Source organism: Jaculus jaculus, chromosome 7 (assembly GCF_020740685.1).
Source record: "Jaculus jaculus isolate mJacJac1 chromosome 7, mJacJac1.mat.Y.cur, whole genome shotgun sequence".
Lineage (NCBI taxonomy): Eukaryota > Metazoa > Chordata > Mammalia > Rodentia > Dipodidae > Jaculus > Jaculus jaculus.
This window is the reverse complement of record NC_059108.1, coordinates 23,214,779-23,228,809: the sequence shown is the minus strand read 5'-3', so window position 1 is coordinate 23,228,809 and position 14,031 is coordinate 23,214,779. Positions and strand designations below refer to the sequence as shown.

The 14,031-nt window shown below is 40.5% G+C and overlaps 1 protein-coding gene across 4 annotated transcripts in view; it reads right to left on the bottom strand.

Annotated features, from left to right (window-relative positions):
- The window catches only part of Ints6 (integrator complex subunit 6), a 102,486-nt gene that overhangs the window by 45,241 nt on the left and 43,214 nt on the right, over positions 1–14,031 (bottom strand). The window lies entirely within an intron of this gene.

The following is a 14,031-nucleotide window of genomic DNA, read 5'->3' as shown; positions in this document are numbered from 1 at the left end:
CGAGTTGAACACTGCTACAGTACACCAAACACACTCAAATCCAGGATGCAGAAAATTCTACAGGACAAAGAAACTAATTTCTCCCTCCAGTGCATTGATGAATGAAAAAGCCAAGGAGGAGTGTGTGGAGCTTAAAACTGTCATAGAATAACAAAATTAAATAAAAGTAAAGATTTTGTTTAGGACAATAAAGAAAATCTGAAATATATTACTGGAATTATTAATGATTCTTTAGGGACATTAGTACTATGGTGCTTGGGAAAACAAAAACCCTTATCATTTATGAAGTGTAAGAAGACAAAATCCAAGATCAGCACACACAGGACTTCTATAAATACTGGAGTATATTTTACTTATAGATTACACCTTTAAATTAACACTTCCAAATTAATGGCTATAGTTTATACTTTTTGGGGGGGGGGTTCGAAGTAGGGTCTCACTGTAGCTCAGGCTACCTGGAACTCACTATGTAGTCTCATGGTGGCCTTGAACTCACAGCAATCCTCCTACCTCTGCCTCCCAAGTGCTGGGATTAAAGGCGTGTGCAACCACGCCTGGCTTACTAATTTCTTTATAAAGACCTAACTATATTGTCTGAACAGCCTTTTTAGATTTCACACAGGCAAGATTTCTGAAATCTACAAACTGAGGTCAATTTATAAGACATGCTCCTTCACTGACTTACATTAAACCCTTAAAAAAAATCCTGATTTTGTTCTAGGAAGTGTCTTCCTAGTGAAACTGTGTTGCAGTCAGGTTCTCATTAGAAATCACCCAACCAAGAGCAGCTTGTGGGGAAAACAGGTTTATTTGGGCTTACAGACTCGAGGGGAAGCTCCACGATGGCAGAGGGTGGACATCACCCCCTGACCCACATAAGGCAGACAACAGCAACAAGAGTCTGTGCCAAACACTGACATGGGGAAACTGGCTATAACACCATAAGCCTGCCCCCAACAATACACTGCTTCCAGGAGGCATTGACTCCATCAGCTGGGGAGACTAGCATTCAGAACACCTAAGTTTATGGGGGACACCTGAACCAAACCTCCACACTGTGCTAATGCTGGCACTTCTCTCCCAAAGATGCATGCCAAGAGAATATGCTACGAGACCTAGCAAAATGAGCCAAGCACGGCCATGGACAGAGTCGTGTTACGCTGGAAGCGGTCCTACTCAAAGCACAAGGGAAAGGCAATAGGAAAGGAGTGCTGTAAAAATCTGGGTCAGGGTGTTCTTTGAAGAAGGTCTCCCAATTTCCAACAGAAAATAGTTCAGGAACTCCAGGTCCTTGGTTCTACAGCCACAGCTTGCTAGAAGATAAATTAGAAAGCACTGTTCTTATCAACTTCTTCTGCCTGTACCAACACCAAACAGTCACATATAAATCTGGAAAGACTACAAAGTTCTCTCTAAGGTTCCAGAAACATCAAGGCACCAATCAATGGAACTGGCTACAGAAGTTTTCAATTGTTAATTTTCCTCACAGCTCCAGAGGCATGAAGAACAGCAAGAATCCAGGGAAAAGAGGACATGCAGACCTCACAAACAGCAAATTGTGTAATGTTAAGCATATGCCACAGACAATACTTCATTTTTAAAAACTAGTCTTGAGTAAGGCGTGGTGGCGCACACCTTTAATCCCAGCACTGGGGAGGCAAAGGTAGGAGGATCGACTTGAGTTCAAGGCCACCCTGAGACTACATTGTGAATTCCAGGTCAGCCTGGGCTACAGTGAAACCCTACCTCAAAAAAAAAAAAAAAAAAAAAAAACTAGTCTTTGGCTATGTGACAAATCTAAAATGCATCTCCAGTAAAAAGGAAAGCCAACAGGGGTCACAAGAATATTTCCAAATATTTCACACACAGCCGCTTCAATTTTAAAAATTGCCAAGTTTTTATGCATTTTTTATATATCTTCCTTTTCCCTCCCTTTTTTTGACCCTTAGCCTCCCTTCTCCAAAGTGGGATGGGTATGGGAGATGTATGAGTAAAACGGGAAGGAGTAATAAGATAAGCGGCCAAAAAAAAACCCAGGAAAATAATATTCTGAAGGCCAAAAAAAAAAAAAACAAAAAAAAAAGAGGACAATTCAATTGCTATAAATCTAAAATTTATAGCTGAAATTCTAGTAACATTTAAAAAGCACTAAGAAGGGCTGGAGAGATGGCCCAGCTGTTAAGACCCTTGCCTGCAAAGCCTAAGGACCCTGGTTCGATTCCTCAGTACCCACAGTAAAGCCAGATGCAAATGATGATGCATGCGTCTGGAGTCCGTGTGCACTGTCTAGAGGTCCTGGCATGCTCATTCTCTCTATCTGCCTTTCTTTCTTTCTCTCTAATACGTAAACAAATGAAAAAATACTAAGAGAGAAAGAATCTTCAAAATTATACAGATTTTTGAGAATCAAAGAAACCTGCACATAAATTAGTAAGAAAAAATATAAAATTAACCATTATAAAAATACACAAAACAGATGACACCTGAAATTTAAAAAATGTTAAAATACACAAGGATTTATATCACCTGTAACATGTGAAAAGATCAAAGATACAAGCACTCAGATATGAACTGAAATACCAACGAAATGCTATTTCATGTCCATAAAATTAGGAAAAAAATTGTTCAACAGTACTAAGTGGCAAGAAAATACTATCATACTCCTAGTGAGCCTGTAAGTAAAGACTTCACTGCCATTTGACATCAAAATATTGAAGATAAACAGACCACAGAAATGGCACATGCTCTAGACACTGATATAATCAGTGGTAGCGGACATACTTAGCATACACAGACCTAGGTTCAATTTCCACAACTACACATATAAAAACATACATTAATTACAGCATTATTTGAAACAGGAAAGCTGAGGAGTAACAAAAAGCCTACAGCAAGTCCAATAAGGATTTGAATACACTGTAGTCTGTTCACACATACCACAATCAAAATGAGTAAACAAAAATCTCTAATCTTTAATTTTTTACTTTCCCCTCAATATTATCGGGTGAGAGTCATAGGGTGTTGCACATAGCTATAGATGACGTATCCTTATTGCAATACTGTGCACATGCCCTTATTTACCCATCTTTTGTTGATAGACATTTGTTTTGTTTGGGTATATTATGAATAGCACAACTATAAAATAATAAAATGCCTTCATAGTAAATATGTATTGGTCAGTCAGAGGGCAGGGACATAATTACTTTTATCAGAAAACCGTCAATAGCTGGGTGCAATGGCATATGCTATAATCCTAGCATTCAGAAAATAATGAGGTAGGAAGATCGCAAGTATGAGACCAACTTGAACAATACAGCAAGATATTGTCTCAAAAGTAAAGAAAAATAAAAGCACACAAAAGAAAAACCTTCCAGGGCTGGAGAGATGGCTTAGCAGTTACGTGCTTGCTTGTGAAGCCTAAGGACCCTGGTTCGAGGCTCAATTCCCCAGGACCCACGTTAGCCAGATGGACAAGGGGGTACACATGTTTGAGGTTCATTTGCAAGAAAGCTGGGCGTGGTGGCACACGCCTTTAATCCCAGCATTCGGGAGGCAGAGGTAGGAGGATTGCCGTGAGTTCGAGGCCACCCTGAGACTCCATAGTGAATTCCAGGTCAGCCTGGGCTAGAGTGAGACCCTACCTCGGGGAAAAAAAAAAAGAAAGAAAGAAAGAAAAACCTTCCAGTTTTCCCAGGTGGAGGGACTAATGTGTATTTCTCCCATTAACCACACATAAGAAAGGAACCAGCTGCTTCATTTCTCTTATCAACACTCAGTATGATTTGTCTTCCACTTTGACCATTTTTGTGGGGGGAAGGGGGGATTCAGTGGGGTCTCAATATTCTTAGTATTTACAGAAGGTAAACATCTTTTCATACATTGTGAGTGGGGAAGGGGTACATGTATAAGTGTTATTGTGTGTGCACATGGATGGTGCCCAGAATAATCTCTTGAGTATTTTTCCCCAGGAAGCAACATCCACCTTCTTAAAAACTGTATTTTATGTATTTATTTGAGAGAGAAAGAGGCGAGGGGGACAGAGGCAGAATGGGCGTGCCAGGGCCTCCAGCCACTGCTAAAGGAACTCCAGATGCATGCACCCTCTTGTGCATCTGGCTTACGTGAGTCCTAGAGAGTTGAACCTGGATCCTTTGGCTTGCAGGCAAATATCATAACTGCTATGCTATCTCTCCAACCCCACTTTTTTTTTTTTTTTTTTTGAGATAGGGCATGAACTAGCCAGGAGCCCCTCCTGTCTCCACCTCCCAGCACTATGATTACAAGCACTAGACCACCATACCCGACTATTGCTTTTAATGTTTTTATTTATTTGCAAGCAGAGAGAGAGAGGGAGGGAGGAAAGAAGGGGGATGAGGAGGGAGAAGGACAAGGGGAGAGAGATGGACAGGGAGAAAAAAAGACATGACAAGGTCTCTTGCCCCTGCAGATCTGGCTTTATGTGGCTACTTAGGAGTTGAACCTAGACCTTTAGGCTTCACAAGCAAACCCTCTCCAGCCCCATACCTGGCTATTTTTATGTGGGTTCTAGGACTGAACTCAGGTACTCAGGTTTTCAAGGCAAACTACTGACTGAACTAATTCTCTAGCTCCTTTCTCATATATTCACTGGCCATTTCAAAGTGCTTTTTGTCAAATCCTTATTTAAAAAAAAGTTTTTGCATGTGTAGAAGCCAGAGATCGATGGTGTCTTGCTCGACACGTATTTACTGAGGCAAGGTCTCTTCTCACTTGAACCCAGGGCTCCTGAATTAGCTAGTCTAGCTGGCCCCAGGAATCTTCTCTCTCTGCCAACCAAGCACTAGCACTGCAGGTGGATCACCACCACACCTGGCATTTACATGTGCACTGGGGACCTGTCACACCTCTGCAGCAAGCACTTGTTCCTGGAGCCATTTCCACAGCACTTTTCTGCCATTTGTTGCAGTTGCTATGCGGCAATGTCTCATTCTAGCCAAGGCTAACATGGACCACACTCATTAGTGAGGCACCAGGCTCCTCTGCCATTTTTAAAGAATTGAATTGCTTATCTTTTTCTTAGGTACTGCAAGTATCTCCCACCCTGTGACTTTTTTCATTAAGTGCTGTGTTTTGTTAGATAAAAATCTCTCTCAATGATTTTTTTTCCTGTCATAATTAGTGCTTACAGTCCAGAAGCATTTCAGCAGCATTTGGACAGTACACAGATAGGGGTGAGTTGTAGACATTCTGGCTCCTGATTCTATAAAATAGCACAACTATCATTGAATAATCTGTTAAAAAATGATGAGACAGCAATATTAAAAGAACTAATTTCATTAGATTTTAAAAATGCAAGAGATAAATTTTAGAAAAAAAAACTTTAAATTAATTTGAGTCAATCTAGTGATTATAAACCAATAATTAGTATGACTAATAAACATTTTAAGGTCACTGTTTTGATCATACACAATCCTGTACTCTTTCCCCAATTATGCTTTATCTAACAAAAAAGAACAACAATGTACTTTTCTTCCCCCCTTCAATCATCAAAATGTGGGTAACATCAACGATATGTGAATAATAATAGCTAGCATATTTTGAGCATCATTCTCTGAGATTTAACTATACTATTTATGGTCTGTAAGTAGGACAGATACTATTACTAATCCCATTGTACAAAGGGGATTGGGTGTGACTAGAATATCCTCAAGCAATCCCGGATGTACAATTAAATTTAGAACATCTTGATGGCTAGAACTTAAGAATGGACATGATCACATGTAATTCATTAGCAGTTATTTCCCAACAGCAATGATAATGATGGTCTTTACCAGGGTCTTTATTTTTGGCAAAGCTTCAGTCCACACTTTAAAAAACTATATTGAATATAATTGAGGTATTCAATATTGCTAACTTATAAGAATAATTTTAGTGATATCACAAAGCCAGTTTCTTAGGTAATTTTCTTAGGAGCTGACAGAAAAGAAAATGCAACTCCAATGTAAAGTTAGTAAGACTGTCCTACTTTTCGTTCTTCCTTCTGGTAACCTCAGTCCCCTTTCACTTTGTACTCCTTGAAATTCTTATAAAAAATAAACAGGACAGGGCTGGAGAGATGACCTAGTGGTTAAGGCGCTTACTTTCAAAGCCAAAGGTCCCAGGTTTGACTCCCCAGACCCACATAAGCCAGATGTACAAGGTGGTGCGTACATCTGGAGTTTGTTTGCAGCAGCTGGAGGTCCTGGAGCATCCATTCCCCTCCCTCATCCTCTTTCTCAAGTAAATAAATAAAATAAAACAGGACAAAAAATATGACAATTTATTTCTAGAAATCAAATAGCATATTAAGCTAGTGATTATCATTTTGCATGCTCAAACTGTTTCAGGTATCTATGAAGAAGTGATGTTCTCTCTGATCACCTTACATTTGATAATGGCGCATATCCTAATTTGTGGTGTTGATCAAGTTGAACTAAAAGTTAAATCTCAATTTATTTCACTATTTGTAGGAAATCTACCATAAGTACCGCACTATTTTATGATATAACAAGCAAAAAAAAAAAAAAAGCCAGCTATGAGTCACTGTTTTAGTCATATACATACCCCATTTCTAAACTATAAAACATAAATGAAACAATTTGCTGGGCATGGTGGCGCCCGCCTTTAATCCCAGCACTCAGGAGGCAGAGGTAGGAGGATTGCCATGAGTTTGGCCACCCTGAGACACATAGTGAATTTCAGGTCAGTCTAGGCGAGAGTGAGACCAACCTTGAAAAACAAAAACGAAACAAAACAAAAAAGAAATCAGCAACAATAGAAGGCGGTAAAAGAAATTTATTTTTAAGACATCATTAATTCTGGAATCTGAGTAGACGTCTCCTGGCATACAGCCTAATTAGATCTTAGATGAGGATGATACCACAGCCCACAATGAGTTAGGGCTAATCTATACCAAACCTTATGAGATTTCTCCTTCAATTTACATGCTCTGCCAACTGGTTCTATTATTAAAGTAACTGAACATATATGTTGTTTCTGAACAGTAATTCCCACTTGAGTTTTAATGACCTTGTTTACTCAGCTGCCTACCTTATTAGTTTGTGAGAGGGTAGGGAGGACAATTTAATTCTTGCCTGTCTTCCCACAGTTTCTGTTAAATGAAAGTCTAAGTAAGGAAAACACTAAGAAAGTATAAGAGGAACAAAGTGAGAGCTGTAAGAGAGCATGTGCACCTCTCAGTGTCCCGCCCACAAGACCTGCTCCCCCCTCACAACACACTAACATATATGGGCAGTTTACATGATATATATGTGACGGGTCAAAGAACCAAACAATCCTGTTTCTGAGAGCTGCAAGTCTTATTCTCTCTCCGTGTGTGCAACTGGCTCATCAATACGGCCCTAATATGTGCCCAGGCCCACAAGATACAAAGCTATGAACTGAAAAACCTGCTTGACTCCCAGTAGAAACATAAATACTACACACACAGATGGCATGGCACTAAGTCATCCTGTGCAGTGTCCAGTACTCATAATGAGCATTCACATATGAACAAAGACCCACTGAGGCCCACACCAAACATTACCTCACAAATTCTTACTTTCTATGAAGACATAAAAAACCTGAACACGGGCTGGAGAGATGGCTTAGCAGTTAAGCGCTTGCCTGTGAAGCCTAAGGACCCCAGTTCGAGGCTCGGTTCCCCAGGTCCCACGTTAGCCAGATGCACAAGGGGGCGCATGTGTCTGGAGTTCGTTTGCAGAGGCTGGAAGCCCTGGCGCGCCCATTCTCTCTCTCTCCCTCTACCTGTCTTTCTCTCTGTGTCTGTCGCTCTCAAATAAATAAATAAATAAAATTAAAAAAAAAACCTGAACACATAGTCTGTCTTATAATTTTTTTACCTTATATATCAAGCTGTAACTTTTCTCCACAGTTTATTATGCTTGCCTACAAATGCCAAGGAACTTGGCACAGTACCAAGGATGTAATTAGGTCATATATTTATAATGAACTTTAATTGTTATCATGTAAGGCTTTAAAAAATACAAACAGATATCTTAAATCAAGCTATAGCTCAAGCTATTTAATTAACGGTAACACAATAGACATTATAACTCCCTGTCTTCAAGAACATTTGCGTACAAAATTGTGGTAAGCATGGGTAAAGTACGGAAGAATGAATGACTTTCTTGGGGAAGGCTTCCAAAGGGAGGAAACAACTGAATCAAGCATGGAGAATGGCAAGTTTACTGAAAATTTAGATCTGTATGCAGGCTGGAGAGGGCACAAAGAGTGAAGATCATGATCAAAGGCAGGAGACACAAAAACCCCACACAACTGAGATGGAAATTCACTTTTAGAGCTGCCAGGGAATAAACAGCAAAAGGAATCACTGACGACTATAAGAACACACCAAGGCCAACTGTGGTGGCCCATACCTTAATCCTGGCACTCAAGAGACTGGGGCAGGAAGATTGCCTCTGTGATTGAGAAAAAAGAAAAGGGATGCATCCAGGAAATTACCATGATCTCCCCCTCACCCCATTTGAGGTAGGGTCTCGCTCTAGCCCAGGCTGACCTGGAATTTACTATGTAGCTTCAGCCTGGCCTAGAACTCACAACAATCCTCCTACCTCTTCTACCTCCTGAGTGCTGGGATTACAGGTTATGCACCACCATGTCTGGCTCTCAATGATTTCTTTTGAATCGCCATGGTGGACAGCATATTTTGGCCCTGCTCTGGGACTACATCTGACTACACTTTGAGGCTTATTCCATCCCTATGCAAACTGGACTAGTGAATGATTGGGAGAAAACACAGGGAAAAATTAGCCAAAAATCCGTATCAAAACCCCAGATAATATATGTTCCAGCCCCAGTAAAGTTAACATCTGCATGCAGCCAGCCCATAGAATCTCAAGAAATAATAAATTGTTTTACACCACCAAGTTTCAAGATGATCTGTTACGCAGCAGTTGATAACTAAAGGTGTCATCAAGTCTAGTGGAACATTTCAGATCTGCATTCCAAATCCCTTCCCATGCCATTGAAGGTTATTTCCTGTATCACAGTTTCCCTCCTCTTCTCTGACTGCTCTTCTAGTCTCAACCTTAACCCAGACTCCAATGCCGAGGCATTAAATGCTGTATGTAGATCCTCAGGCTCAGACTTGGCTATCAACTCACCGACCCAGAGCCTCAATCATGACCTAAACTCGAGTAATATGCTTAGTCTACGTCTCTCTTCTGAACACCAAATTCTCTGATATACCTGACATTCACTCCTAAGGGGTTCAAAGGTGGCTCAAAAGTAAATATATTCTAACTTTCCCTAGGATCAAGAAATGGCACCATTATTCACTCAGGTCTACAGAAGCTGTCTGCCTGTTCCTTAGAGGCCAAATGAAATATATGACATCAAATTTTACTGAATTAACCCCTGAAATATTTATACCAACTTCTTTGTTCAAACTGTCAAAACTAACTTAGCAATGCCCACCTGGTCTTCCATCTTCCACTCGTTTCCCTTTCTTTCTCCTCCTATCACTATATAAAACCCTCAATGCCAGCCCTGCCTACCTGCCCATGCTGGGGATTAAATTAGATGCAGAGTTTTGTTCATTCTACCACTGAGTTACATACTCAACCCTTTCCTACCACTTTTATTTTAATATCATTGCTTAGCAGAGCCGTGAAGCTGCTTGCATGGTGAAGTCCAAATTTCTTTTCCATTTTGTACTATGATCTTTTATGCTCCACTGGGGGATGGGAACCTTTGCACATGCTAGAGAGGGTCTTACCCTGTAATCCAGGCTGCCCTTGAACTAACTAATATCCTCCTGCCTCAGCCTCTAAAGCACTGGAATTACAGGCACAATGAGCTACCATGCTGGCTTCTTTTCATATCTTAACTCTTCATGACCTCACTAGCTAGATCTAATGAACTTATCAGTAAATTCTCATAGCATAGATCCTTATTCCTCCTCTCTTTGTTCCTTGTTTCTGAACTAGAACATAGGGCATCAACCATGCCATGTGAGCACTCTTTCACTGAGCTACATCCTTCACCAATATGCCTCGCTTTTGTAGAACAAAGCATGACTTCAAATTTATGCTCATTTACATATTTTTAAAATTTTATCTGCAAGCACAGAAAGACAGAGCAAAAGAGACAGAGAGTTTGGATGTGACAGGGCCTCTAACCACTGCAAATGAATTCCAGATGCATGCACCACTTTGTGCATCTAGCTTTACATGGGTACTAGGGAATCGAACTGTGGGTGTTAGGGCTTGCAAGCAAATGCCATATTCACACAGCCATCTCTCCAGCCCTGATATTTTTATTAATGTTTGTCTTTTCCAGACCCCTGTGGCAGGGTTCCTGTTTGGTTCTTCTCACTGTTTTATGGTTAACACCTAACAAAGTATTAATATAACAGAAAATGTTTTACCATCATCAGGCATTACTAAGGAAAGTAACTCCACTGTAGTACTAATGAATGAAGCCCATATCTGAACATGCACTGACCAGATATGATAGTGCATATACAAATAAACGACAGCTGATAATGTGCCTGAAGACTCAAGTTTCTTTTCTCTCAGTTAAGTTTTAGTTCCTGGTTTTAGAAAGCAGGTAGGAAATAGGTCAATAGTATTTCATACAATGAAATACATAGTTAATGTTGGGAAGGTGGGGATGGATAAAGTAACCTTATAACCTTAAGATTAAAATACTTGCTCTAGTTAATGCAGGTTCTGGGTGGGGGGAAGCAAATATAAAGTCAAATTCTTCTCACATTGCTACATGCCTATTATATGTCCGGATTCTCATCTCACATACTGTGCAAAATATTCCTGTGTGTACTCTATACGTTTTCTGCTGGGTTCTAATCAGTAACTCCAGACTTCTTTTGAGTTCCTATAAACACCCAATTACATCACTACTTTTGGTATATTTCATCGTCTCCAAAACATATTAACAAGGTTATTATACATATTTACAAAATAACAAATAAAAAAAGTTGATTTAGCATTCAAAAAAGTTAGTGTAATCCCCACATGTTCAGGATTTTAAAAGGCCAATATGGTCATCTCAAAACTCAATACCTAGGGCCAGGCATGGTGGCACAAACCTTTAATCCCAGTACAAGGGAGGCAGAGGTAGGAGGACTGCTGAGCTTGAGGCCAATGAGACTACATAGGGTCTCCACGAAGACCCTACCTCAAAACTCCCCCTGACCAAAATTAAAACCAATACCCATTCATGATTTCAAAAAACATAATGGGTAAGGGAGATAGCTCACTAGGTAGAGTGTTTGCCTAAGCATGAAGACCTGAGTTCAGCCCCCAGCAACCAGGTAAAAGTCTGGTATCAAACGAACTAGATGGGGCTGGAGGGATGTTCAGCAGTTAAGGCACTTGATAATGAAGTCTAACAGCCTGACTGAGTAGGATTCCCCAGTAATCCACATGGGGCATGATGCACCAAGTGACACATGCATCTGGAGTTTGTTTGCAGTGGCTACAGGCCCTGGCACACCCATCTGTCCACTCATTCATATTCTCTCTCTTTGCAAATAAATAAATAAAATCATTTTTAAAAAAGAAATCAGTTTAAGATGGTAAGGCCACATTGCTAAAGACACTATACTACACACAGCTGCAGGAGGAAGGGAAATGAAGGCTGAGCAAGGAAGCATACTGCATCCCCGCTGGCTGTTGTACACAAGGCCAGGTTTGTGCGCTGCTAGGGAAGAAAACTCATCAGCAGTCTTATCCAGCTGTGGAACTTCACTCTACACAACAAACATGCACCAGGTAGGATGTGCCCACTGGGGTAATGGTAGCATGACTGTTATGGAGGTAGCCAATCACTTTCTAAATGGATGGAGACCTACTCCACAGGAAGAAATTCATGCCTAACACTATAAACCTGGTCAAAAACCCATGGCTCAGGGACTCATAGACTCGAGGGGGGGGGTTACCTACTATAGCTGTTTTGCTAAATAGACATACTGTGTCTGCCAGACTGCCTTCTAAACATTTATACTTATGTCCATAAATTAATGCTGGTCTCAGATGTGGTCAGAGAAGCTTCTTTTTGCAGTGAGCAGCAATTATTGCTTAACTGGTCAAAGTACCTAGAATAAGGGACTGTTGAGTGCTTGGCGACCCTAAATGGGACACCTGTATCCCACCCTCCATAAGCCCAGGGAACTCATGGAGAGGTTGAGCAAATGTAAGAGCCAAAACATGAGGAGGAGTGCTGTCTTTCAGATACAACATGGCAGCTGCACAGATGCAATCACAGCAGTTCGAGTTAGTTATCTGCTCAAGATTGGCTCCACTATCAGCATTCCATATGGATGGGACAGGGGCACCCTGAGTGTTTGTAGTTAATAGTTGCTGGACCAAGGGGAAGGTAGCCTTCAGTGATGTAGCTCCTGCCCATGCTCACTCAACCCTAGTTAAACTCAATGAGTCTCACACACACACACACACAATCAAAGCAAAAGGGACACAAGTTGGGAACAAGAGGTTTGACAGTTGTAAATGGGAAATAACAGAAAGTAATGGGGTGACTCAAAATGTTATGTACATGTATAAAATTGTCAAAAATAAATTAATTTTTTTAAAGTGTCAGCATAGCAGTACATGGCTATAATTGTAGCATTGAGGAAGGGGAGACCTAAGAATTCCTAATGGTCACTAGCTAGCCAGTCTAGCCTAATTAGTGAGCTACGAGAGATCTTGCCTCAAAAAGAAGTGTGAGGACCAGGGCTACAGAACGACCCTACCTGTAAAAAGAAAATGCGAACGGCATTCCTGAAGGGAACACTGGGAGGTTGTCCCCTAGCCTCTGGAAACACACACCACACACAAGTGAACCAAGTGTGTGTACACCTGCACAGCACATACACAAACATGCATCACACATATAAATGTGTACATAATGTGTGGAATGTGTGGACATATATTTACACATACATATATATAACAAATATATGTATACACACACACACATGCACACAGACATTCAAAAAATGAAAACATTCCTCAGCAAACTGGCACGAGAAGAGGAAATCCCTCAATCTTACGAAAAGAATTTATACCACATGCCTTGGTGCCGGCTCATCATCAAAACACTTGGGAGACTGAGGCATAACAAGTCTCACCATTTCTAGCCCTGTATTAATACAAGAAAAATGAAAGGCATGGAAAAACTGGAAATGAATAAGTAAAAAGTTGCCTGCACTTAGACATATATGTATACAAAAACTTTTATGAGTATAAAAATCTTCCAAAGAGGCTTAGGAGACAAACCAGTTGGTAAAGTACTTGCCTTGCAAGTATAGGACCTGAGTTCAATTCCCAGAACTTAGTTTGGTCATTGTTGTTTGTTAAGTCAAAAGTGGCAGCATGCATTTATAATTTCACTACTAGGGAGGCAGAGACCCCTTGGGCTCAGTGGCTAGCCCAGTCAAGCCTACTTGGCACGGATCAAGCCAGTGAGAAGCCTGCCTCATGGGAAGTAGGCCATGCCTCAAGAACACCACTTGAGGTTTCTTCTGGCTTTCAATCATGCATGCACGTGCACGCGCGTGCACACACACACACACACACACACACACACACACACACACACTTTCCAAAGGTTCAAAAGTAAAGCCACTAAATAATAAAAAAATTTAGAAGCCCACAGGATACAAAGCCAAAATACAAAAAGCAAAGAAAAACTTTCTATAATACTAGCAAAAAAATAATCATAAAAGCAAATACAGCTTGAAACAGATGTACAAAATTTACACTCAAATACTACTGAGAAAATTAAAGATGTAGGAAATAAACAGTGTTAATGGATCATATAATACTAACAAGTCAGTCCCCCCCAATTTTTAGGTTTCAATCAAAACTTATAGTTGTTTAGCCAACTCTAGTAGATGGATGCTCGAGGGACTATCATGGCTAAGTTTCAGGTCATCTTCATTAAAGGAAGCTTTGTCATGTTCTCCAAAGTCACCTAGTTCTCCAAATCTCAGCAGTAGGATGTGCT